The sequence below is a fragment of the Anas acuta genome, chromosome 9, assembly GCF_963932015.1.
Source record: "Anas acuta chromosome 9, bAnaAcu1.1, whole genome shotgun sequence".
NCBI lineage: Eukaryota > Metazoa > Chordata > Aves > Anseriformes > Anatidae > Anas > Anas acuta.
The window spans coordinates 10,709,836-10,736,675 of NC_088987.1; the positions used below are offsets into that span (position 1 = coordinate 10,709,836).

Genomic DNA, 26,840 nt, shown 5'->3' on the forward strand with positions numbered 1-26,840 from the left:
TTACCAGGGACATTCAAAATAAGCTCATAATATACCTCATTAAAACAGAAGAAAACATTTGAGGGTTTAAACAATGAAAGAAGTCCTCAGAAGAGGTCCATCAAGGGAAAAAACAAACATGGTGAGAGGAAGGTGGTTGGCAGTGGGCGCCATGCGCGGTGGATGCAGGGGAGCTGCCTGCTTCAGACACTGCAGTTCTGCTGCTTTCGTGACTGCTCTGGGACTTGGGGAATTGGGAGACAGACCTTAGAAAGCTTGTTGGAAACCATTGTTTCTCGAGGCTCAAATTGGTCACACGTTGCCAGAGTCAGAGGCCTGGTCTTTCTGTGAAGGAGTTGATGGAGCCTCCTGCAGAGGGTGGTTCAGCTCAGCTCGTGCCTGCTCTAGGTGCTCTGGGCTAGGTGGGTACACGCAGACATGAGTCTTCTGCAGTCCTGTGAGGTGACAGCTGACAGAGACAGGCAAGCTGTGGTGTTTATTCAAGGGAAAAGTGCAGCATTTTCTGTCTCATATCGCTTTGCTGTTGCGGGGTGTTCTCAGACCGCTCTGTGTGGAGCTGGCGCCTCCACACCTCCCAGTTTCTGCCTGGCTTCCTCAGACAGGCACCCTTGGTTGTCCTTCTCTCTGCTCAGACCTCTGTTTGCCTCCAGCATCTCCGACCTCCCACCCCCTGTCACTGCAGCCTGGGATCTCTCTCCTTTCATATCTTTTGGGCATCCTTTTTCTTATCTTCCCTGCTTCTGGAAGACCTCCCCTACATTGTGCTGCCTTTTCAGTTGCTCTTCCATCTTCTGACTGGAGGGATGATGGTGGACCTAGGCATGCTTGCTGTTCCAGCAAACGAGAGGGGTAAACGTGTCTGTTTTTTTATTTTTGCTCCCAGTTTGACTGTTATCACCGCTCACCCCACGAGGAGAAGTGAAGGCAGCGCTGCCCCGGGGCAGAAGCTCATGCTCATAGTGAAACAGGATGTGCAAGCAGGTTGTAGGAATTGAGAAGGGAGCACATGGAAACAGGTGAAACTAAACTGGGCACATATTAGAGAAGTGATGTGCTTGTGGGGTCTTCTTCACAAACACCCTCTTCTGTGAATATGTGAGATTTCAAAGGAGTTGGTTGTTTCAGATCCCCTTTCTTTGGGGGGTACAAAAGCCCATGTTATTCTTGAGACATGGAGAGAAACCGTATAATTCAGACTCTTGGGTAGTTGGGAGTTTTGTCGGTACATAGCTCACTCTCACAAAACTGCCAAGTACTGCTCAATGTTTAGACTTTCTCAGCAACCAGCGGGCTTGGTGATATTCCTGGGAAGAAGATAAAATACACAGAAACCAGCTGTGGAGAGCTAAACTTCCAGGGAACTTCAGTCACAGGGGAAACTTGGCTGTGATTTGAATTGCAGTTGAAACGTGTTCCTGTGCAGTCCTGCAGGTCCCTGCTATTGCTCCTTCTGTCTCTGCTCGTCTGGTTTTAGTAGAGTCCGACACATTAGCTCCCTGAGCATCTCCTGCTTGCACCTAGCCCTGTAGCTCAGTAGTGCTGCCTGCCTGCTGCCCTGGCAAGGGGAGCTCCCTTCTAGGTGCTGTGCATGTGCAGAGGGATCCCACATCTGTAGGAAGAGCTGGGGTACCAGGGGAGGTGCTTTCTTGGGGTATTGATGTGATTGAGGACATTTCCACATAGCACCCACCAGAGATTTGTAATCCTCCTACAGCTTTGGTAGGAAAGAGCTGGCAGGTCTCTTGCACAGCCCCTGGCTCGAAGCAGGGTTAGCTTCGAAGTTAGATGAGGTTAGATGAGGTTGTTGAAGTTAGATGAGGTTGTTGGGGCTGGTCATGGCAGTGGTGTCATCACCAGGAATGGTGGCATGTGCCTTGGCCAGCACGAAGAAGGTTTATGGAGGGCTTAGGTGGTTGCAGTGTGGTGTCAAGGGAGTGGAACAATGAGCATTTGGGGAGAGGGTTTGTATGAATGGTCAGCCCAGGATCAGAGTCCGGGTGCTCCAGTGCACAGGTACTGCATCAAATTCCCCCTGAGGGGTTCTGGGAGGGGTAGGGTCAGCAGCTGACGCCACGCATTGACACGTCTCCTTCGAGGATGGAAGTGCATGCATGCTTCTTGCAAGAAAAAAAAAAAAAAGGCTAAAAGAATTTAGCAGTGATAAATGTCATGAAAATACTTATGCTGGAATTTGTAAAGCCTGGAACATCTGTTCTCGACAATGCTTTGATCATGTTGTGAGGCTTTTAAAATGATACTTCCATGAAATAAGTGAGATCCTTATGGCTGCAGGATTCCTTTCAGTGCCCTTTTTTCATGGAGCAAAAAGGCAAATTTCACAGGGAACATTACATGACTTGAAACACATATTTTAATGGTTAGTATCAACCAAACAATGTTTTATTAGGTGCTAGAAAAATGTTCCAGTTACATACCCCAGGAAGCAAAGCACTCCCATTTACTTTTAAGCTTATGGGAGCTGCTTTTTTTTGGAGGGGGGGGAAATCAAGAATTCATTGCTTGTGTATTACTGTATTCAAAACCAAAACAAACTTGGTGAAATGAACTTAAACATTCTGAAGTTGTTGCTAGAAAAGGGCTTTTTTAGGTTTTGTTTGCAGGCAGAGCTGCAGATGAGCCAGGATCAGCATGTTTTCCAAGGGATATGTAGCTAACAATTGTAAGGCATTGACAATTTACTTCCCTGACTGCACTGTTTTGGATTGAATAACTTTTTAGTCATCTGCTTTTCTCTGAAGAGTCATCCTTCCCTCGTCATTTTAGCAGGCTGCTGCATGTTGCTCTTCAAGCAGCTGTGTGTTTCGGGCTGAAATGTTGTGATGTTGAACGTCGTCGACGTTTTACGGAGCACGGAGAAGTCTGATAGCGGAGCTGTGTTCTGCTCCTCCTCGCAGCACGACACCTGACAGGAGGATTTCCCGATTCATCGTCTGCTTTCTGCTCCTCTGCCTTCACGCAGGGAGATCTCCTAGGCCACGTTTGCAGAAAGCAGGCCTGGAAATGGCTGTTGTGGGAAGGGTGTGCAGCAGAAGCAACTCCTCGAGCTTGGCTGCTGGAGAGAGCTGCTGGCCACCCCACCGTGGGGAAGGAAGAGCCCCCCATCTCCATCGAGGGGGCTCGGGCCATGTTCACAGGCAAGTGCACTGCAGAGGATGCCCAAGCGTGCAAAAAGCTTGGCGGTTTCAGAGCTGGAAAGTTGCATCGTTGCCTGAGTGCATCCAGGCCCAGAGGAGGGCTGAGCTGCGTGGTGCTGTGCTCGGCCCTACAGCTTCTCCTGGAGAGCTCTGCGCCAAGCTCTGGTGATGTACACACAGTCTGTAAGCCACGATCAGCATCAGGAAGCAGCAAGGAATTGAAGAGATGTGGAAAGAGGGAGGTCTCCTTCCCTGCTATGTTTGGTTGATCATCTTCTTCAAATCCCTTGTGGCTGCTGCAGCCAGCAAGGCCAGCAGCTCCCTCAGGGACTGCAGGGCAGGGCTCCCTGGCTCCCACCGCCCCTTCCCTGGATCCTTTCTGCTGGATCCGCGAACTGGCTGCGAGCTCTCCCCAGCAAACAGGAGCCTGGCAGACAGGCGACGGTCGTGGTTTCTTCGTTGAGGATCTGTCAGATCTGTGAAAGGAGGAAAATGAATGGTCATAAACAACAGAGAAAGAATATGGCTGTGCTTTCTAGTAAGGCTCCGGGTGTCAGGGGTTAATTTATGAAAAATAAATTGTGTAATTAATTTCTGCATCTAACAGGTGAACAGGCTGCTTATTACTATGACATATCCATTTATAGCATTTTTCCTTAGCCAACACCTGCGACTCAGTTCTGTTACATGCTCATACTGTCTGTTAATTATTTACCGATGATTTACAAGTACAGCATGCAAATGAAATGCTTTTATGGTGAAGGCTGTATCGAATGCGTAAGATTCTTGGTATTTATGCCACTGTACTGCCAGGTACAGTCCCGTTGTGATCCCTGAGCCTCTTACTGAGGACTCCTTATACATCCACAAGCAAGAGGCAGCCTCCTGCCTTGTAGACCTTGCACGAAGAGGATCTGCATTCTTGGTGAAAGACTTGCTACACACATGGCTATGGTACATGAGTGGATCTGTGTCCTTTGCTCCTTTGCAGATTGATTTCTGCCATTTTGGGTAACTTTTCTGGGTAGCACACGAGAAATTCCCTCCTACAAAGGCTCATTCTCCTTCACAAGCAGTGGCAGCAACAAACTGTTTAAAAAAAAAGTGTGACGTGCCTGATTATTTTTTTTTCCCAAAAGAATAAAATAGTATAAAAGTCAAGTAGCAGATCGCGTTCTGACTCAGCTGGTAACTTATGATCCTATGCTATTTTTGTAACATTTTTAGCTTATGACCAGATTTTTCTAATATTAGGACATCGCCATAGAAAGTGTGCTAGAGCCCCAGACTGCCAGAACGTATCACCCTACAGAATATACATTTCTAAGCAAGTGTGCAGGAGTAGTCCGGTAAGTTCTTTGTTGTGGTTTTAAATTGCTGCAATTTCTTTCCTTTTTTTTTTCTGAATCACTTAGCAAACAGTGCCGGGCAGAACAACACAGCCGCCTTTTGTTTCTCGTGCGGTCAGATGCTGAAGCCCCATCCCCAGCGGTGCCTCTTGCAGGCAGAAGAAGGGGAAGGCAGTGGAGTTGCTCAGCTGGTGGATTTTCAGCTGGTGTAAGCCACTGTAAGTCAATTCAAGCTGCACTGACCATGTGGATTTTGTGGACTTGAGAATCTGGTCAAACAGCCCGTGTTTTATAAGGAAGGAGCTCTGGAGGTGGTTGTCCTGTTCTAGGTAGGCAAGCAAGTACACGCAAAGTCTCCCTAAGCTAAAAAAAAAGTGTGTGTGAACAAACAAACATCTGTGTTCAAGTGCAAGAGAAGGCAATTACCGAGGAAATCTCAAAGTTTACAAGTAGGATTTCTTTATAGGTTCAAATCTGCTGTGGTTTCAGAGTACCTAAGGACGCTTAAAATAATGAAACTCCAGACAGTCCAGCCCAAACATGCATGACCCAGAGCAGCAAAGCAATCATTGTGCTTAGCACTACCAATCAACTAGCTAATGCAACAGCTGCTCGGGGATTTTGCATTTAATTTTTGTCTCAATAATAACGAGGAACACAGGGTTAATGATCTGTGTCCGGTTTCCCTCCAAAGTGCTTTATTTGCACTTTGTGGCTGTTTTTCATGGTTCTTTGCAGCAGCCCCAAAATGTTAACTGACCTGAAGAAATCAACAGTGGATCTTTAAAAAATCAGAAAGAAAAGTTAGAAAAGATGCTGCTTTCTAGCTTTTCATGTGAACACCTTGTACTCAGGCTCCCTTTGGTAAAGTAACCAGTAAAACCTATTCACATGTACTCCAATTAAAATTTAATGAAGCAAGAGGATGTATTCATATATGCTGACTAATGCAGAAGGAATAGATTCCAGTAACTCAGCTCTGCAAGCCCTTTGCTTAGCATTCAGGGCTCGGTTTACTAGAAAGCTCCTCTGTGGCCATTGAGCTGTCTGGCACAAACAATCCTTGCAAATTTGGGTTCTTGCAGTTACAGAGAGAGGTGATGATGGCTGGTATAGGAAATAGCATGGCTGCTTTGTGTGGCAGAGCTTTATCAATGAAGTCTGGTCTGGCTGATGGCAAGAGGTGAGGCAGGGCTCCTGTCCTCAAGTGCTCCATGGGAAGGGGTCTGGGGATTGCTGGCTGTGTGTTCCTCCTGCCCTGGTACCAAAGCTCCCATCAAACACCAGCTGAATGAGTGGAGCGATGTGCAGCAAGAAGAGAAGCCGTAACGGCCCTGATTTATACGTCGGAAAACTGTTGCTCAAGTGGAGGATGTATGACAACTTAACCCGTGTCAGAAAATAGCCAGGCTTTTAGTGCCTCTGCCTTCGCTGCAGGTTCACCGGCCAGTTGTTTTGGCACTTGCATTCCCGAAGGATTATCGCCCTGCTTTGCAGAGCATTTCACTCCGAAAACATCGCTCCCACCAGTGGGGAATGCACAGACGTCGGCTTGGGCAACGAAACAACTTTCCAGGAGCGGTGCAGAGCTGTGCTTGTCAGCTTTCACACCATCTCTATCTCCTCTCCCAGTGTCTCTACCTCTCAAGCTGCTGCAGAGCTACCACATCATCTTGCACAATGGAGAAATGATGTAAAAAAAAATAAAAAAATCCTGATCTGCTTTTTTGCATCACCGTGGTGGGAATGACCAGGCTCAGCTGTTTGTGCCAGCGCGCTGTGGCTTCAGCTCGGGGTGGGGATGGATTTCCCACCTCCCGGCTGAAACGTGGCAGCGGGGTGATGCTGCACTGCTGTGATAAATGGCATTTTTGGATAAGCCATGAAAGACCCGGCTGTATCCGCTGCTAGCAATGGGTTGGGCGACAGAACGGAAATGCCACGGTGGAATTTGCCTTTGCTGCTGACCCTTGCATGACAAGCGAGAGCCCCTCATCACCAGGCCTTTGTTTCGCCTTGCCCCGAGTACAAAGCGGGGCTTCATCGCCCTGCCTGCCTGCTTTGGTTCTGCCTCGATTCACTGGCGGAGCAAAATTTCCCAATGTAGCCTGGGTTTTCCAGTTTATCTTCCTCCTCAATCCCCATTCAGTGCTGCGAAAGCTCTCACTTGCTCTGTTGAAACGAAGCGTGGAAGAAGCCCTCAAAGGGAGATGTGAATCTGGAGCTGAGATCTTGTGCTTCGGTTTTGGCCTGCAAAGCTGCTCTTGGAACAGTAAGCATGAGATTTCTCTTGAAACCTTCTTTGTGTGCCTTTCGGAAGAAATAGCTGGAAGGAGAGAAGACCTGTCAGTTGAGCTCTAAAAGAGAAACCTATTGGCTCTGAATACACTGGGGACATTATTTAAGGTCAGTTGATCTGTGAGAAGGCATGACTTATCTAACGCAGCCTAAGGTTAGTTATGCAACAGCCAGGCTGTTCTTTGTTGTGAAGAACAACTTCAGTGTGTGCCTGTGGAAATCAAAGGCCTCGCTGAAGGCGTGTTGTGTTCTGGCTGGAAACTCTTGGGTGTCCTCCTCTAGTGATTTGCCTTTTGTAGTGGGTTATCATCGTGGAAATCTAAACAGTAAGGTTTCCAGTGGGAAAGGCACTCGCTAAGTGCTGGCTGCAGAAATTGGGCTGCTGGTAGAAGCGTCCTCGGGTGGGAGGTGGTGCAGGACCTCTGGCGTTGCTTTACCTCTGGTATTGCTTCACACCAGGCTTTGCTTCCTTCACTTCTCTGCCAAACACCTCTCTGTGTCCTAGACCAGATCACTGAGTTGCCTCGATGCCTGCACAGGGCAGTGTTTTTGAGGCAGACACTGAAGAGGGTTGTCTTCTGACTTCTTGCTTGTACAGAGGGAGCTGTCACAATTTGCCACTGGCATTGGGATAAGAACATTTTCTTATTTGAAATAAGAGACCTGCAGCATGCAGAGCTGTTGCCTTTCAGGGATAACCTCTCTTCCCTCTGCCCTCTTGTATTGAAATGTGCTGCCCTGCCAAGGTGCTGTTCTCCAAAGAGACTGGACATCACCCAGCAAACCAAAAAAAGGGATTTTCCTTTAAATCAAGGATTGGTCTCCTGCGGTGGGTAGGGGCAGGCAGCTTTGGGTAGCCAGTTTTGGGTTTGACCCTTTGTACAAAGCTAAAATAATGTTCAGCAACATTGCCTGTTGTGCTGGTGATCTGTCTTCTTCCTTCTGTGCCTTTTATTTGGGGTGTGTGTGTTGGGGGTTTTATTGTAGGGGAAATCAAGATATATTTCAACTGGCTTTGCACAAATCTTGGTCTCGCGTGGTTTGTTAGTTGCACAGTCCTGGGTACAACGAGGGGGTGATGAAGATAATCAGATGGGCACTGCAGGGTGCAGGTGCTCCAGGCTTAGGGAGGGTGTTCGTATCTCCCTTGATTTGGCTCTGGACTGGGGTCCTGGAGGGTTTTTTCCTGCTGGCATCTTACTCTGGAAGTCTTCTGGCTGTCCGGCTCTGCAGCCCTGTAAGCTGCCTTTGAAGTGCACGATGGCGTTAGAATGAATAAGAGATTTCCTCTGCTTCCCTACCTCAGATTGCGCCTTACCCCTTCTCAGCATCCAAAGTGATTAGCAGTTTCTGTAAATCCAGGCCTATGGATTTTATGAGGACCCCTGACAGTCAGGGGTGATTGTGCTCTCCCCGAGTGTTTCCTAAGTAGTAAGAAATCAATGCGTCGGGAGAGACTGCGCCTGACATCTTTTAATTACAGCGTCCCCGTACGTCTAATGTAGCAGAAAGGGCTCTGAAAGGCAGCCCCTTTGCCCTGGCTAATTGATACAAAAACAAATTGGCGCAAATTGAAGTAAACCGGTTCCTAAAGAAAACAAAATTTTGCTTTGTAGTTGGAGCTAGAAGGAAGGAGCAGTCACGAAAGGAAATAAAACGTATGGCAGCCTGAGCTGCTTGGCTCTTGCAGATGCTATAAACGGTGCCACCAGCCCCGCCATGCCCCACACTGAATGCTGGGGGACAAAACCCGTCCTGCTGTGAATGCTGCCCCAAATGAAGGCGTTGTGGTACGTGCCCGGGAGCTCTCGGGTGAGGGATAATTGCTGTTTTCTCCCCGTATACCATAGGGGAGGCGATCCTGAAGCTTTACCATACCGGCTGCTGCAGTCCACATTCGGCTGGGGATGACATCAGTGTTAAGAGTTGTGGCACTTGTGGTTACGGCTTTGGGATTCCTTATATTTACTTTCTAGGGAACTAAAATTCAAAGCAGCTTTTATGGCTGTCACGAGAATATTGTCAGTTTCGAAAGAGGTGGCTAAATGTGCATTGACCTTTAACTAATACATCCATATCCTATTTTCTGCGTGTTTCCAATTAGGAGAAGTATGTTAGATTTATTTATTTTTTTTTTAATTGTTAAAATAGGAAAGTTATTCAACTGCAAGGCTTCTTCTGCTTTTTTCCCAAAATAAAGATAGTGATGTTGTCCAAGGACAGAAGTTTTCATACAATTACTGTTACAAGCTGGAAATAAAGATTTAAGAATAGCAGGCACCATCTGCCACCAGTGGGGTAAGAACCAGACCAAACCCTGGGCTGCTGCAAGCAGTTCTAATTTCTAACTTGCAGGGATGCCACAGGGCTTCACATCCCTCTCCGGATTCGAGGATGAAGTTTCTGAATGGGCACCTCCCTTCTCCTTGTTTTCCTGGATTTGTGTTCCAAAATAATGCTTTATCTTCATTCCTACGACTGGGGATCCTTTTCATGAGCTGCAGTGCATCTTTTGCTGCCTTTAAAAAAAAAAAAACACAAACCCACCACCAAAACCCAATGTATTTCCCACTTTTAAAAATGTATTTTGCTAAATATGTATTTTTGTCAAATTGCAGTTTGCTCCAAAACATTTTTCTTTATATAGAAAATGAAATTCCACCTCTCGGAGACCTTTGTTAGCAGCTGTTCTGCTAACTAAATGTCACTGAATTAAACGGAAACAAAATAAGAGAAGGAAGGAAGAATGTGATGTTTTAGAACAAGAATTTTAGTTGACGATTTCAATCCCAGGTAGAAGCAATCCTCCTCTCTTCTGATTTCTGAGATATTCTGGAGATTACTACCCTGCTATTTTATCTTGCAGAACATTGTAATACTGCAGCATTTCTGGAAAATTGTTCTCTGTGTATGTGAGCATGCTCTCCTTGTATTGCACTCAACTGCAGAGCACAAAATAGAGGCATCCACTTACCATCTACTACACAAAAAGGTAGAACCTTGCAGGAGGAATGCTTTTTTGTCAAAGAGCTATCAAAGGCAATAGGCTCCAGTTTACTCATCTTTTATTTAATTTAATTTAATTCTAATTTTTTATTTTTTAGCTTTTGGGGACGAGTGCCACAGGCTTTAGCTGCAGCTTCACCCCAAAGTGCTGCTTGGAGGAAGGAGCTCAGCAAGGGCTGTGCTGCTCAACCCTGCACCTGCTTTTGCCTTGGTCCCTGCCCTTGCCCAGAGAGGTGTTGGGACACCTTTGAAGGACCCTTGCTGCTGTTTTTGGCACCTCAGCTTTTGGAGCTGGATCGTAAAGCACTCAGTGGAATGGGATGATGGCCTCAGCTTGGGGCGTTTAGGAAAAGGGGCCCCACATCAGCCTCTCAAAGGTCGTTTTGGCTCAGTGTTGGGCGCAGTGAGGACTCCTGGGGGATCACCCAAGGACTCCGTGCAACCTTAAGCACTGGAGCTGGCTTGTCAGAGAAAGGACAGCTTATCAAAATACAATTTATAACCAACAGTTTACCACCAGATCCAGTAATTAATACAGAACACGATGGGGCTCATCATTAAAGTGCTTTGTTGTCTCAGCTTGCATGACTGCTGCTGGCAAGGCCAGCTTCTGAGGCTAATGAAGGACGGGGAAGAGAGAAATCAGTGCTGCAGTTAGCTGATGGCAATATTTCTCCAGGTCACATACTGTAGCGTGCACTGTATCTGCTCACAAATCTCAGGCAGACGTATCTGTCCAATAAAAGTTGGTCTTCCAAATTCTTGCTCAGAGAGGCAAGAGTTATCGTTCCCCCCAAGGTCGCTGTGAGCTGACGCCAGGCGCTGCTATGGCTGGGATGGGGGTGAGGGCGTGCAGGCACTTGGCAGGGACTGGAGGATGGGAAGAAAACTTTTCAGCCCATCTGCAGTGCTCCAAATCCTGCTCAGGTCATCGGTTGGTGTCCGGTGGTTGGTGAGCTTGCCTTTCCTGCCACATCCTGGTGGCCACGTGCCCAGGTCAGGGCATAGCAGGTGCTGCATTGCGGGCCAGAGTCTCCTTTGATAGGGAGGTGGTTGGTTGGAGGTAGGTTCCGCTTCCCAACAGAGAGCGGAATGACTTCAGCAGAAGTTTTAGTCTCACGTTAGTTTCCATCAAGATGTTTGGAGCCGTTCCCAGCACGGGGTTAAGCTGCAGCAGCAGCGCGAGCCCTTTTCTGGTGTTCTGGTGAGGGGCAGCCCAGCTGCTGGCTCTACTAAGGTGTGTAGGGAGCTTGCATCAAAACAAACAACGCTCTTCCCATAGTCTGTGTACTCTATCAAGTCTGACTTTATGGGCTCGTTCTTTGAAACGTGCAATCTCATCAGACTTGGAGAAGTCCCTGGGTCTGGAGGGGCTTGGAAGCTGGGCACGGTTGTGTCTCCTGCTGCATGCAGGTAGCAGTGGGGAAAACAAGTGCCCTTTAAATTTGACATGCTTGAGCTCCGTGGTCACTGTGATCTACTACAACATTGATTTATAAGAATACTTTTGGGTTAGTGCCTACCCTTAATTCAAACGTTTGATGAAACGTCGCGTTCTGGGTTACAGCTGCTCGCGGTGACAGCACCTCACTGGGCAGGGTGCGTCGTGTCTTGGTTTTATTGAGCACTGCCCAAACAGTCGAAAAGCAAGTTTTAAAGTGCCTCGTGTTGGTGCAGATCTGGCTGCTGCCATTTCCCAGGCTCTGGGGCTATTTACAGGGAATCCAAAGGAACGAAACTGGAGGGTTTGGGCAGTTCCGCTCTAGATTAGACCCAAGTAAGCAATATTCTTACAGTTCCTCTCTGCGCTTCTCTTCCCAACAAGTCCTTTTGGGCATGTTTGACAACAGAATCAGATCGATTCACTGCATGGTGTAAGTGGTGCATTTGCCACTTTAATTTCCGTGGCCTCAGTTGTAATGGCTTTTGCTGTGTGCTCTTAGACATCTCCGTTACTGGCTGTAATGGGTGGAGGGATGTGCCTTGTTGGGGAGTGTGTGCACCCATCACGTCCCCTTTTACATGGCAGCTCTTCACCTTCTTACCAATCCCATAAAGGAGCCTCTCAAATGCTGGCTAATCCCACCAGGGTTTATGCAGGCTGGCCAAAATCTGGTCCTGCCTGGGTGGGTGCAAGAGGCACCAAGGGGCTTGGACATTTCTGTCCTGGCTTCCTGAGCTAATCCTAGTTGACGCAGCTGGAGGTAATGCCCTGCTAGGCCACGGAGTTAAATCAGTGTCGGAGAGGGCACGGCAATGTTCTGACCATTAAAAATGTTCGTGTACAAGCTCCTAGGCTGGTACTGAGAGGTGCAGCACTGCGAAGAGGAGTCCCCTCAGCAAACCCTGCAGGTTCAGGCTGCAGAGCTCGTCAGATGGTTTGCCATAGGGCTGAAAAGATTGCTCTTGGCGATTTTCTCTTCTTCTGCAGAAACATCAAACCAACCAGAGTACTGACTATTTCTGTTGTGGGATTGATCTTTGTTTTGTAGCAGAAGGTGAAGTCTCTCTTTGGGACCTTCAGCATATTTGATGAAGGCAGACTGCTCTGAGGGCCACGGAAACGGCACAGTCAAGAATTTTGGAGAGGAGCACGTGGCTGTAAACAGCTATCTGGAAAACGAACTTTTCTGGCTCAAATATCCGTCCTGTCATCTGTTGTATAGAGAGTCAAAATGCTATAAATGGCTTGGTTTTGTTTGATGCTGGAGCCAGCAGATTACCCATCTGCAGTACTGGCAGTGTCCTTCCAATTCAAAAAGAGTTCTTAAGAAATTTTTGTTGAAATTAGAAGAATTGGATTCATGCTCTGCAGCAGGGACAAAAAAAAAAACAACAACGCAAAACAAACACCACAAACAAAAATAAAAACAAAACAAGAAAACAAAACCCCTTCTAAATATTTTGATTACTTTTGAAAATAATTATCTAATGATAGCAAATAGCACAGCAGTGATACATAAACAGAGGTTCAAATGTTGCTCAGTGATCTTCTCATACTGCATGGAGAGCCCCGGGACCCCTGTCATGGATTGCAGCCCAACTCTAATTGTTTTTCTAAACTCAAAATGAGTCCTTTTCCCTCAAGAAAGGCATTTTCTTCTTTATGTGTCTGTACACGCAGCCTCATGCATAGATAGAGATGGTAACACTGATGCCTTCTTCTGTGAACTCGTGCTGTATTACCGAGGAGCGTGTTGTCGGCAAGCTTTCCAGTATTTGTAAAAGGTCCACACGGGGTAATAAAATCTTGTTGTTGGGAAAATCGGTCTAATTTTGAGATTGAGGGGTGTGAGAATAAAAGATACTTTACTGTAAATTGTAGGTAGATAACAACAGAAACTCAAATATTAGAAGAAACTGGGTATCGCACAAACCACACTTTCACATCACTAAAACAAGAGCTGTGCTCACACAGAAACATGAACCTCTTTGCAAACCACAGAAAGTAAAAGGGAGCACTCCTGTTTCGTTATTGATCTAATTGCTCTTTTCTTGATATGAGAATAGATATGAAATGCTCTTGAATATTCCAGCATGCACAAAAAAAGGCCGTCATTTTTGGAAACTTTTAAAGGCACAGCACATGGTGATAAGTAGCAAGGCCTTTTAATACGAAGAGTTACAACTGGCTGTCTAATGCCCCCTAATTGTTCTTCTGGAACGGAATATATTATGGCCTTGATGAAAACTTTCCAGTCTGGAGTGATATGAAATGAAGAGAGCCTAGCCTGTTTTTGTGTGACTAATCACTTTTGGATGCTCAGTTTCTTTAAGCATGTTTTATTTTAAGAAAACAATCCTCTGGAAATTGGGGGTATTGGGGAACCTTTGTGTAGGGCACCTCCAAAGCTCCCTTCCAACCCAAATGCACCCCTGGGGTTCTTTGTGTTCTTTGCCTTTATCTGTAACCTCTTGCCTTTGGTTTTACAGTCCCGTTTAAGACCAGGTTTCCCAAGGAACTTGTAAGCTTGAGCCCGTGGGACATGTGCAAAACGTGTGCGACTTAAAAACTTGCCGTGTTTGTGTGTGAGAACAAACCCGCATACGAATGAGGCTCCTGGATCAACGCAGCGAGGGCTGGATGCGTTTCAAAGCTTTCAGAGTCTAGCGTGGCGTGCTTGTCTGTGGGGGAACTGTGAAGGTGAGTGTCGGTCTGCGCTCACCTCTGTGTTTTACAACACTCTTTCATTTATGATCTCCACCAGCTTTGCTGCTCTGCCTGCTCCTGCCAGCAATTGCACCTCCCACTCTTCTGCCGGGCTGAGCAGATTCCGGAGCCAGGCGAGATCTCTGCTGGCTGCAGGCGATGCCAGCTCCCCAAATAAGCTCTTCCCAAGGCTGCCGGCAGAGCAGAGGGACCGGGCCCCTTGCTTCTCCTCCTGGCTTTGCTGCTGCCTCACTCCGGTGGCATCAGGCAGCTTCCCAATCAGCCCCTTGGTTCCTACAACATGCTGAGCACCCGTGTCATCACTGTCCTGGGCTGGATGCTGGAAGGGAATTTGAGAAGGAAATGGGGATTCTCAGCTAGAACTGCACAGTGGCTGTTTTCTTGTAGCAGGTAGTTCATCCGAAATGCCCAAGGGAAGGGATGAGAGAGAGAAGCAAGATGCAACCTTTAATAAAATGTTTTTGAAGCATTTTAGTTCCTTTAAGAACTAATTTTCGCTTCCTGAAGTCTCCGGCACTTCAGAGTGGTCGAGAGATTTGCAGAAAAGGTCACTTCCAGCAGTAACTAATAATACGAGGTGGAGAGGAAGAGGGACTTCTCTTGATGGCTCGTTCTTTAGACATCTCAATGACTTGTTTGATGAATCAGCGATGAATCTTTGCCTGAATCCCCTGGCAATTCACTTTACCTGTAAATCATGTTCAGCTCGTTGTAACTTTCCTTTCGTGTTCATCGATTTGTTGATTTTTTCCCCCCTCTCAATAAAAAGAAATGAATTTGTTCTGTTTAAACCAAGATGAGGGGGTGTCTCCAGCTTGCAGGAACACGACTGCCTGGTTGGAGAGAGGTCACTTCTACAGGGAACCAGCTCGGTAGCATCGAAACATCACCGTGCATGTTCCTTTTAAGGGAATTTTCCCTTGAATTGTCGTGCAGTCCCAAGGCACTGAAGGCAAACTTGCACAAACTCCTCCAAAAGTCAGCCTGTCAGAAATGCTAAGAACGTATTAGCTTTGGGTCGCTGCCGCCGAGCCAGTAAAAGAGGAGGTTGGCATTTGTTTTAGGCAGAGCGGGCCAAGCCCTTCTCCGATTTGTTTGCATTTGTGCACAAAGTTTTTTTGGTTTGTTTTATTTCTGCAATGGCAACTGTATACAGAATACAATGTGGGAAAAGATTAAGCAAGTTCCTTTCAGAAAAGCTTTATCAGAAATTTGCCAAAAAAAAAAAAAAATAAATAGGGAAAAAGCAAAAGATGGTTCTGCTCATTGTTTCCTCGGCACTCAGGAAAACCATTGCTTTGAGTCAAGGTGAATTGTTGATGAGTTTGTAGGTTTAAAAAGCTGTTGCCAAGATGCAGGTAAATGCTCTGCAAGCCTCCAGATGCTGCCAGGAGGAGAAGCAAACATTTAGTGCTGGAAGCGTGCGGATTGCTTGCTCAGGGCCTCTTTCTTGAAGGATTTCTGAATGTCTTGTTTGCCTGTATTTGGGTAGCATGCACAGGGCCTGAGTCTGGGCTGTGTCTCTGTTGAACAGTGCTGGAACAAAAAGCCACTGTCACCTCTGGGGAGGTGACAGCGTGAGCTGTGCTGGTGGGAAAGGAGAGGGTGAAAGGAGAGGGTGAAAGCAGTGCTTTGGTCAGGGCTTCAGCAAAGCTGGAGAGAGGCAAGACCTGCTGCTTCTTGAAGACCAGCCTTTCAGTAGCAGTGTTAAATAGTAATGCTTTGCCTTCCTCCAGGCTGTTCCTAATGCTGGTGGAATATTGCTGTGCTTGTAGGACAAGGGAAAGCCGAGCTGGGGAGAGGAAAAGTGACTTGGGGAGAGGAAAAAAAAACTCCACGGGAAGCCAGCAGTTGAAGCAGGGGCAAGGAATCCTGCTCCCTCCATTCTGTGGGCAGTAAGAAATCCATTTGTACTCCATGCATTTCAGTCCTCCACCTCACTACTATTTTTGTAACCTTTTGAATGAGAAGCTGGAGAGCACCAGAATACAGAGGTTTGATTTCCATCCTTTTTTCAGCCAGTCACCGCTAACTACAGCATCGTGTGCGCCTGGTATTCAGGTGCTCAGCCCACGTAATGCCATTTTCGAATGCTATGAATCCAAATCAAACCAGCTTCCACTTTCCAGGAGAGTGGTCCAGTTTCCCAGAAGGATCACGCTCCTGTGCAGATTCAGCTCGATGATGTTGTTCCCTCCATCGTGAGCTCCAGGTGGTGCTGCCCGGGTACCATCCAGAGGTGATGAGGTTTTGGTGGCAGCTGGAGTGGTTCCTGCCCCTGTGAGCTTTGGGACCCTTTGGGACAGAAAGTATTGTTGTTCATTTGCCTGAGCCGGTGTTTTCACCGTGCTTTATTTCCATTGCTCCGTTCAGATGTGTCGGTTTTCATTATGTCTTTAGATAAGGCTCGTGTGAAATGGGCTTCTGTTTTGTTTTCTCACCAGAGGAGTGATTCATATTCAAATGGAAATGGTGTATTGCTCCAAGCCAACCTTCTCCCCATGTGCTAATGGGAGGAGAGGGAGACGCAGGCGTGGACCGAGCAGGATTATTTTTCTCCTTCTGCATTTAGAAACTTTCCAAGTGGCTTTTTGGGAAAGCATGGGAACTTAACTGCCTGGCATGGGAGAATCCCGGGCTGACATGTTTTAAGAAAACGAGATGAGCCCAAATCTGATCATTCATCTGCTTGAGCTGACAGAGCCATATGCAATTGTCCAGAACAAGGAGAACTTAGAATTCCTTTGAAGTTCTTTTTGTCATCTTTGTTAACGTGGTCCTGTATATTCCCTTTGCTCACAACACCGGTTTGTAAGAAAATTGCTTGCACTGTGTCCTGAGGCAGCAGCTCCATGGGTGCTTTTCCATGGCATGGCAGAGGCCACCAGCTCATGATCCCCTTTTCTGCCTCACACTTTCTTTAAAGGAGCTGGTTGCTGCCTGAAGAAGAGAGCTGCACAGTCCAGCAAGCATTGCAGATCTTGTTAGATGCTGGCTAGTGCAGCCCAAGGGTGGTGAAGGATTTTATCACGGGTACTGTAAAACAGAGAGAGCAGGCGCTGACATTCCTGGCGTGGATTCACGTGCACGCAGAGCTGTGCTGCTCAGCCTCTTGCAGCTCCAAGTGAATGTCACTGCTTGTCCTGTAAACACCCAAACCGAGGTGATAGTGTGTTTCATGGAAATATGTAAAATTAGTGTGAGTATTCCCCTTCTAGTTAAGGTGACTTTAACTAACAGAGCCCACTCGAGTTGATTTGCCATGCTTTAAACTACAGCTCGGCGTATTTCCTTCCTTGGCTCTTCCAAACCAAGCTTGGCGATGTGAAGCAGTCCTTGACCACGTGCTGTTTGCATTCACAGTCTCTGAAGCTGGTTGAGTATCTCTAAGGTGCCTTGAGGCTTTTAGATAAACATGATCCAGGGCGAGGTGATGATACTTTTCAAGTAGCACCTGAGGAGCCGCTAAGGCTTGGAGGATCCATCGACTTCAATGGGACATCCATGGCCACACCTTTGTGTTGCTTTGGCAGTCCCATTACACTGACGGGCCGAAAACATCGCGAGGATCAAAAACGAGCTGCATGAAATCAGAATTTGCACAGAAGTGTTTCCAAGGAGGGGGAAAGAAGAGACATGGACAAGTTTTCATAGCTGATTGCAGGTTTGTTCGCCGCTGGAGAGCTGGTGACAGATGAGACCTGGGCTGGATGTCACCGAAATACTTTCTGGCTTCAGAGCGTTTGAACTGGAATCGCTCGCGATTAGCATGGGCTGGGCAGAAACTGGCACTGCAGCTGCTTGCACAGAAACTGTTCGCACAGTCCAGTGCCATGGGGAAAACCGCTGGGAATAAGGAGCTCAAGCGTGGCCTTGAGGTGGTGTCTGGACAGTGGCTGCTTTTAGAGGAGCTGAAGTTTATTATCATGGCCATGCTTTTTTTTTTTATTTTTTTACATTTTGGAGTCAGGCTGATACAGAACACAACCTGCCGTGGACTCAAAGGACCCGCCTGGGATCAATTGCCCAATCAGCACGATAAATTACATCTAACAGTTCGTTAAATAAAGGAATTAACGAGGACCAGAGGGCACCTGCCGCGGTCCCCAAAACCTGCGTTGCTGCTCAGAGGTTGGGCAAGGTGGCTCCCGCCTGCCTTACGGAGCCTGGGAGCTTGTGAGTGGGTGGCGTGGGAACTGGGGACAATTGAGGATTCGTACAGGGATGCCGAGTTGCTCCCCGGGGCGGAAAAATAAATGTATGATTCTTGGCCCTAGAACGAAGAAAGCAAGAGGCTGCGGACTTGTTGCAACCCGCGCAGTCTGTGAATGTTTTCTTCTTGTCAGATGCTGCTGTCACATAAGTAATTTCATTGCCAAAGGGAAGGGAATGAACTAATGAAGTGGGAGAGAGGGCTACTTACTGAAGGGCTGCGTGTTGTGAAAATCAGTGCAGCGAGCGTAGGGCTCTTCGTTTTCTGTCTCTTGCAGTGTTTGTTTCTCTCTGGTGATGGGAACGCAGGGAAGGGGCGGTGGAGCAGGAGGTGAGCCTGCCTTGGCCAGGACCAAACACACGTTCAGAGGCAACCTTATGCCTACAGGGCCTGAAATGAGCCCTTAAAATAGCACGCCCCACATCTTGGTAATGTATTGAATATACCTTGATAAGAAACAGCCTGATTGAAGTATCGAGCGCGTTCGAGTGGATCTGCTGTGACTCATCAGGAAATCGAAAGTCTTGAGACAATTCCTTCCCCCCCAGCCCTCCCCACCTCTTTGGAAGAGACGGGAATTAGTCTTAGCCAGGAAGTAATTAATTGTTCTGTGATTGTCGTAAATAGGTACCAAACAACGAGCTTCTACCGAAGCATTTATATCCTAATCCCTGTCTTGTGAGCCCGGCTATCGAGAGTCTCCATCAGGCAGAGACAGTAAAAAGGAAAGTTCTCCGGAATGAGCAGCGCTTCCACCTACCTGCCTGGAAGTGCGACAGGCTGGAGGTGAGCGGGTAGGCTGCGTGCTGTAATAAGCCATTTACTGGGATAATGGCTGCAGGCTACAAATGCTGTTTCTGCTTAGTCTGTCTATTCAATGCAAACATTAGAGGGGAAAAAAAAAAAAAGAAAAAGGAAAGAAAAGAGAAAAATGCGTCTACCTCAGTCAAGTCTAATAATATTCTTAATCCACAGTGTACTTCGTGAATATTAACTCAGCCAACGTGCAACTCCCCGCAGAAGCAGATGCTGTGTGTGCACAGCCTTCTCCTGCCTGGGAAACTGAGGCACTGGGAAGGACTTGTAATTGTGGGAGGCTTCTGCTTTTGGACTGGGGCAAAATCCTGGCAGTAGACTCTGCCAGTGAGCAGGATGGAGCCACCCTTTAGTCCTTGGTGGGAATTCTGCCTTTCAGGGACTAATCCCATAAACCTCGTGTTTCCCTTGGAGAGATTTGCAAGCTGGAGTCGCAGAAGGTCTGGTGGCACATCTGGCAGAGATGGATTGTGAGTGCATGAATATGTGCAGGAATATCTCTAAATGAACAGGTATAGCCCTTATGAATCTGCCTGGCTGGGGGATGTTGCTGGAAATCCAGATGTTGGGAAAAGAAGTAAGAAAATCCAGGCAATCAAATACCTGTTTGAAAAAAACAACGCCCAGAGAAAAGGAGCTTGATGGCTTTGTGTTTGTCTGCAGTGAAGTCATGGCAACAGAGCACTCATTTAGCAAAATTAACTGTTTCTCTATCTTAAAAAAAAAAAAATCAAATGAAAGTGATGCAAGAGAACATCCTTTTATCTCAACCAAATGAGTCCATTTGTGCCAAAGCAAAGGAGTCATCCTGGGGAGTTTGCTCCTGAGAGCGTGCACTTTATTAGAACAGAATGTAATAGTTGTCTCAGAGCCATAGCTGAGAGCCTGGTGCCCCAGGCAAGCACTTTCAGTAACAGGAAAACCAAAGTTAGGTTCCTGCACCCCTACGATGTCGAAACAGGCGCTTTGGAGTGTGATTTTAAGCTCCCGGTTGTTTGGGATTTCAGCTCACTTAAGCTCTGGATACAGCCTGCAGAAGGGCTGCAAGCTCTTTGAAGTTCCTTATGGGAAATGCTTAGTTTCAGAAGTACTTAGGCAGCTCGGGACAAAATGCTGGTGCTGCTTCACTCCAGGTGTAGCCATATACCTGGGGAAACCAGCTGCCTCCACATCCTGATGACTTGAAGGCTTCTTTGTGCCTGAGACTCCTTTTTGGCTCCTAGATTTAGCAGTAGCTGCAGTAATTCTCACACCAGCCCCGGAAATAACACTTCTGTGCTACTTTTGTTTTGATTTTCACTGCCCATCTCCATGCACGCAGGGCTCTGTGAAGCAGCGCGTGATGGTGAACCGCACGGTGACTGTATTGGTAGGCACGAAAGCCAGATATCTGTCACCGAGAATCTCAGGTCGGGAATTCAGAAATTGGTCATCTTGGTAGTGAGCGAGGGCGAGCTCCAGGGAATACGGCACAGCCTCAGGCACCTCGCTCGAGAGGCCTTGGAAGGAGCGTGTCTTAAATAGTGGTTTCCAACCTGATCGAGTTGTATTTTGTGGCTCTCTCCTGGAGATGGATTTCCATGGGAGCGTCTGGCGGCGGAGGTGCAGAGCTTTTATCTGTGCCAGGGAGCTGAGCATCACAGGGGAGACTTGGAAGGGTGATTCAACTCTGACGTGCTCTCTGTCAAAAGCCACTGGGGGAGATTGGAAACCTGGTCATTCACTGACATCAGTGCTGGTCAGGTGAATGTGAGTTGGTTTCCATCGCCTCTTGTGTCCAGATGAGATCTGTACCTCCCCCTTACAAGTTAAATTGCAGCTTGGTGGAAGAATGATGAGAAACGAGTGCGGTTGGATCAGTTTTGCTCAGAGGAAAAAAGCCTGGGTTTTACAATCATTTTGTACCCAGGTAGATATCTCAGACGTAGTTGTGGAGGTCTTCCATGTAAAAAGCCAGTGTCTGAGGCTTTTTTTGGAAAGCATCTCTTCCAGGAGGGACTGCACGTGGACGGCAGTGCCGGATTGTGCTTGTCACAGCGGGTGCACGGGGAGGGGTGCATGAAAATGCTCAGCCTGACCTCAGGCTGGTGCAATGCTACCTGCAGCAGTGGCTGGAAGCTTCTTGCTGCTTGTTGCCCTTCTCTGAGGTGGGATGTGGCTCTCCTTGGAGCTGTTCACCGCGTTAGAGCAGCAAGGCTGGGCTGCAGCAGCCTCCTGCCGGAGCCATGCCCGTGGGCTGCCCGCGGGGAGGAGAGAAGCAGGCGAGGGTGGGAGCGCAAACACCAGGCGGTTGCACATCGCATTTTGTCAGAGGTTTTTAAGGAGTAACAGCTCGCATCCCAGGCTTTTTACGGGGAGGGATGAGATTCCCCAGGCAGGAACGCCAGCGAGTTAGGGAGCCCCAGCCCCGTGGGCTGCCCCAGCCCGCGAGGGGCGAAGAAGCGCGGCGGAAAAGCCCGAGCGGCTGCTGCCAAACGGCTGGGAAGATGCAGCCCACGACGTCTGTTGTGTCTGAGATCTCTGTAAAGTCTCTCGCATCCTTCCTCAAGTTTAGTTTTCCAGTGGAGGCTGTCGCAGTAATGAGAATGTCTCCCATCTGCTCCTCACATGGCTTGGCACATTCAGCTAGCATATATATATTTTTATTATGGGGTTAGCCAGTGGTAACCATGACGATTAGACTTATCACGCAGCATTTTTTTCCCTCCTCGAGTCAGTTTGAAATGCTGACAATTAAATAGATACAGTACACTTTAGAGATCCATCAGTCTCTTTGTTGTCTTGACAACCGGAGTATATTTAGAAATGTAACAAGTACATGGAGTTCAATTGCACTTTTGCTAAAACATACTTTTGTAGCTTGAGAATTTAATCTGTTGTTTGTAGATCCAGGTGCTTAGCTGCGCCTGACTTTCTCTGTGGGCTGTCTGGGAAGCTCCTGCGTGGCGGCGGGGAGCCGGGGCTGGTGGGAAGGGACCCTCGATGGAGGTGCCCGACACCGCGGTGGGAGCACCAGGAGCATCCATCCTCCTGGTGGGCACGGGTGCTCGCCTGCACGGGGTCCTCACGGCTCAGCTGCTGGGCTGCAGTGCGAGAGGCAGCCTGTCCGAGCATCCTGCTCATCCCCACAGTGAGCTGCTCTCGTGGTGCAGGAGCATGTCGGCACAGGAGCATCGTACCTCCGTGTTAATGGAGCGTGGTGTCTTGCTTCCAGCACCTGAGCTACCTGAGCTTCAATCGTGGCAGTGAGCTGCTGTCTCGAAGCAATAGCAGAGACTGAGAGTGTTTCTCCATACCATATCCCTTGTTCTGTTTTGTCTTTGATTTGCTGGGGCTTTTCGGGCTTGTTTGATTTCAACAAAATGCTACTACTACTGATTTGTTGCTGTTGTTTTCATTTGTTTTTGTCCTTTCCCATTTTACTGGCAAAACTGAGCTCAGCCTGCCCTCGTTTAGCTACACGTTGGTTAGGTGCCTGGCACTGTGGGTTTTTAAGGCTGCATCCAGATCTGAAACAGCGAAAGGGAACATGATGGAGTGCACCCCTGGGGCTGTGCATGACCCTGTCCTCACCACCCCTGCCCACACACTGATGCCCAGGCTGGTGCGTGCCCTGTGCTGGGTACCTGGGGTGGCTGTGCTGCTGTCTGCCCTTTCTCCTCGCAGCCAGCAGAGAGCTGTGGTCAGGGCAGACGTATGTGACCATGGAGCATGGTGCAGGTGCCACAGCCATACCCACAGGTGTGGTGACATTCCAGCCCAGCTGGGGCAGGACAGGAGGATCCCATCTGCCACCATCCTACCCCAGCATCCCACCCGCTCGCTCCTGGGTCAGCGCCACCTCCTCACTCACGGCGCTGTCTTGCTGATTGAAAGGCTACAGGAGGGCTGCATTTCTTTTTCTTCAGGATGTGGCAATGTCCATAGCATCCACCCTTGGACAGAGAGCTGTAAAACGTGTTGGTAATGTGTTGGTAGCAGTGTTGCTGCCGGGGAGCCTGGCCATTGCGAGTTCAGTGCTGGGAGGCTTTGCAACAGAGGGTTCGGGAAGGCTCGAGGGAGAGGAGCCCAACCTGAGCCCAGCTGCTAGGGCCAGAGGCAGCCAAGGAAGCACATCTGCGTTTCCTGGGGTGAGCATCATCTTCTGTGCGTGCTGTAATTTAGTAAGGCTCAAAAGGAGGAGAAGACTGGATTTCTCTGTTATGATTTTGTCTCTCTTATCCCTGTATTCCTTTTTAATTCATATCTATCAAATAACGTGGATGATTTTTTGGTGTGTGCGCAGCTTACCTTCATTTTTCTGCATTTTATTTGCTTCCTCCATTTTACCAATTTCCCAATGAAAAGCAGAAAGTGAAGTTGTATTTCCACTTCAGCTTTGTCTGTAAACTGTTAACATGCCGTCTTCGAGCGGTTAATTGCTGCTGGGGCTTATTCTTAAAATCCAGCTACCAAACCCCAAAGAGTCTAATGAGTCTTCAAGCACGCTTTAAACAAGGTGTCCAAATCAATCTGACAAAGATAATGGTCTTCTATTAGAAGATATTTAGCTGCAGGTTGGAGAAGCTTTAATGTTTATTGGTCTGTAGATCTGTAACCAGACAGAATCAGAGGAACTCCATTGATTTCGGAGGAGCTCTATCTGGTTATTACAACTGAGGTTTGGGCAGCGCTTTAGATGCAAATTGCAACCTCTCCGAAGGTAAGTGGGGTTTTGATTTAATTCCTGGAAGCCATAATGTCAGCAGAGAAGCGAAGAGCTGGGACCCACATACCCCCACGCCTGTAACTTTGGGTTAGCTCTCTCTCCCTCGCTGTCAAGATTAGATTCCCTTGATTAGGACTAGTAATTAAAATGCAGCTTCTCTTAAGCATCTCCCGGAGGCAGGCAGGGAGAGTGGAAGTGCAGCCTGTGCAGGTTGTATGTGTGTGCTCTGCAGAAAACGCCAGCAGTTCTCCTCTTCTCTCATCTCACTGCTCGTGGTTGGGCTGCTGACCTGCAGCTCCAGCTTCCCAGCTCTGGAAACACGAAGCTGGTAGCGCTGAATTCCCAGGCGGCAATGCAGAGGGGGCCCTCGTCTCCTTTCCCCTGACGTGTTCGTGTCCGTGCAATGCCCGGGAGGCATGGACCACCGCTCCTCACCCCCTGCGTGTGTGGTGGAAGTGATTCACCATGCATTCACGGCCCGTCACACAAGGGGCATGAGTTTCAAACAGGCTGGAGGCATAGGTTAGCGTTAGCTATTTGAAGTCCTCGGTCTGAAAGCGACATCAAACAGGGAGCAGAAAATGTATCATGCACAGAATAATCCGTGGGATTTGTTTCCCCCTTTAAAAAATAACAATAATAATAAATTCCAAACTGTTGGTATGTGCTGCCTCCTCTGTGGTCGGGACACCTGTCTGTCTCTTTGCTGTTACTCGATACGGGGCTTACAGCACTCGAAAAAATGTTAACATGAATTATTTGTCATGGCAAATATGAAAGGAATATCCAGCATCAGAGCAGGCAGATCCTCAGGAAATTTCTCCGGGCTTCTTGTGCTTCGGTGAGGGCCTGAAGCAACCTCTGCAGTTCTCCTCTGTGCTCCCCTTCCTCCACCCAGGGCAGGAGGGTGAAGCTGCTGCCCTGCCAGACCCAGTCCCCCTAGGCAAGGACACCAGTGCTGGGCTCTCCTCCCTTCCTTTAAGGATCTTTTAAGTCATTAGTTAATCTCAGCTGTGTTTGTTAAGAGATAATTAATTTCAGGCGCACAGGGGAAGGGGATGGGCAGAAGCTGGAGGTGATTGGGAATCCTCTGACCCTGGTAATGGGGTGGGAAGGGGCAGGTGAGGGGGTGTGGGGCCTTGCACCGATCCTCGCTGGTATTTTGTGCCTGCTTATTTCTTCCCCGGTACGGAGATGAAAGGAAATGGAAAACACAAGAGGAGGCTCAGATATCAATAAGCTGTTGGTATGAAAAGCTGCTGGTTAAAGGCAGCCTGTGGTTACTTCAAAAACCCGACTTTTAGTGTTGTTTTTTTTTTTTTTTTTGCTAGGCACCTTTGGAGACATCCAAAGGAAGCCAGGGCTGGAGGTGGAGATGGGGCTGGGACCGTCCCACCCTGCCACTTGTTTTTTTTTCCCCAAGTGCTGCATGGGGAACGCATCCCATCTCCCTACTTCTGGGTGCTCACATGCCTACCCGGCGCCGCAGGGTGACTCAGTGCAGCCCTCGCAGAGAAGGAGGCTGGGGAAGAAGAGGCCCTTTAAGCACGAGAGGCAGGAGGGTGTCTGGTCGGGCTTTGAAAGAGGCTTTGTTACCTAGAGCCCTTACGTCAGTGCCTTTCACCAGCTCCGCGTTGATTTAAAACAAGCAGCTCCTCTCTCCAATAAACCTCCGTCGCTCTGATGCTCTCGTTCAGATTTAATCTGCCCTGCCGACGTGTGAAAAGCCCTTACATGGAGCAAAGCAGGGCCAAGCTGACACGGGAGCTGGATCAGAGGAAAAATAGCCATGAGCTGCTCCGCGAGGGAAGGTAGCGGGCCTACAGGCCCTTTTAGGGCTGTTTTCTCCGTGAGGTGTCACGGCCAGCTTGATTTACTTTCTGCTGTCACTGTGAGCACGAAGGTTAATGCTGCCCTTTCCGTTTCCATCCGCAGAGGTGCCTCAGAAGAGCCTTGTCCCTACGTCTGTCCCGGGGCCTGAGGGGGCTGCCTGGCTTCCAGGTGAGGAGCGCATCAGCTCGTGGGGCTTTGGCCGACAGCCGAGTCTGGGCAGGGCCTGCAGGCCCCAGGGCGGCTTTACAAAGTGTCCTTTGGTCCTGCAGCAAATGAAGGAGTTTCTCCACAGCCCATGGTGCTGGAGGCCAGGGCACCCCAGGAGACTCAACGTGGTTTTTATTATTTCTGGGCCCAGGTCTGGACCCACGGCGACTGAATCGTGAGGGGGAGCCCTCAGGGGAGGTTGCTAAAAAGGAGCAGTGTCAGGGCGGTGGATCTGTCTTCAGGCCTCCATCAGCTGAAACATCCCAGGAGGTGAAAGAGGTGTTAGAGATGCTACAGGGTGATGGCAGCTGTGGGGAGAAAGCAGCGAGCAGCCCCATGGAGAAGCAGATAATAAATGGATGGGGTTGGCTGGTAGCTTTGGCCTCGTCATCCCTTTTAATTGTGCTGTTTATGTACAGCACTGGCCTTCATGCTCTGGATAGCTGTGGGGTTATTTTCATGTCAGAGGCTGCTGCTGGACACATGCCACTAGACCCAGCGACCCTGTTTTGACTAGAGGAGCTACTTCGTTTGTCTCGATGCAGATCTGGCTTGAGATCTGTGAGATGTCTGTGTGGCATGCAGAATCTGGGAGAGTTTCTTTACCCTCCCGTGTCACTGAGTAGAAGTGCACTCATCCTGCCACTTCAGTAAGGCAATCCACATCCTTCCTTTCCTCCTTTTTACCCTCTTGTTTTTCTGTTGCTTTTCCTTCTGTCTGGTGAATTATGGCTGGCTAGAGATGAGGTTTCAGCGCCCTGTTTACTGCAAACAGTTGGGGGCATTAATAAATGTTGAAGGGGAAAGACAGACAAGGGATTAATAAGTAGAGGACAGGAGATTAATAGCAAGAGAGTAGAATTTGGTTCAAGGCCTGATCTTCCCATTTGCTGGGTTATCAAAGATTAATGGCAGCACTTCTCTTAGTCTCGCTCCTTCCGTGGCAGCTTTCCTGGCTAAGCCTAATAGACTGTCCCAAAGTGTTGCTGTAAATATGAAACCTAGGGAGAAGCCCACCCTTGTAGACTGTTGACTAAATGAGATGGTATTTTTTTGCTCTCTGTTGAAAGCTTAAGCAACAGCA

General features: G+C 48.3%; 1 protein-coding gene across 26 annotated transcripts in view; it reads left to right on the plus strand.

The window, feature by feature from the left end:
- Window positions 1-26,840, plus strand: part of LPP (LIM domain containing preferred translocation partner in lipoma) — a 381,405-nt gene that overhangs the window by 116,121 nt on the left and 238,444 nt on the right. For 20 of the 26 annotated variants that reach the window (XR_011099536.1, XM_068692525.1, XM_068692517.1 and 17 more), the window contains one exon: window positions 25,652-25,717. The exons of 4 other annotated variants lie outside the window; for them this stretch is intronic. The gene's annotated coding sequence lies outside the window, so the exon portion shown is untranslated. Of the gene's footprint in view, window positions 1-24,812; window positions 24,963-25,047; window positions 25,528-25,651; window positions 25,718-26,840 lie in introns of those variants that run through there. 2 more of the 26 variants (XM_068692532.1, XM_068692531.1) reach the window with 2 other exon arrangements.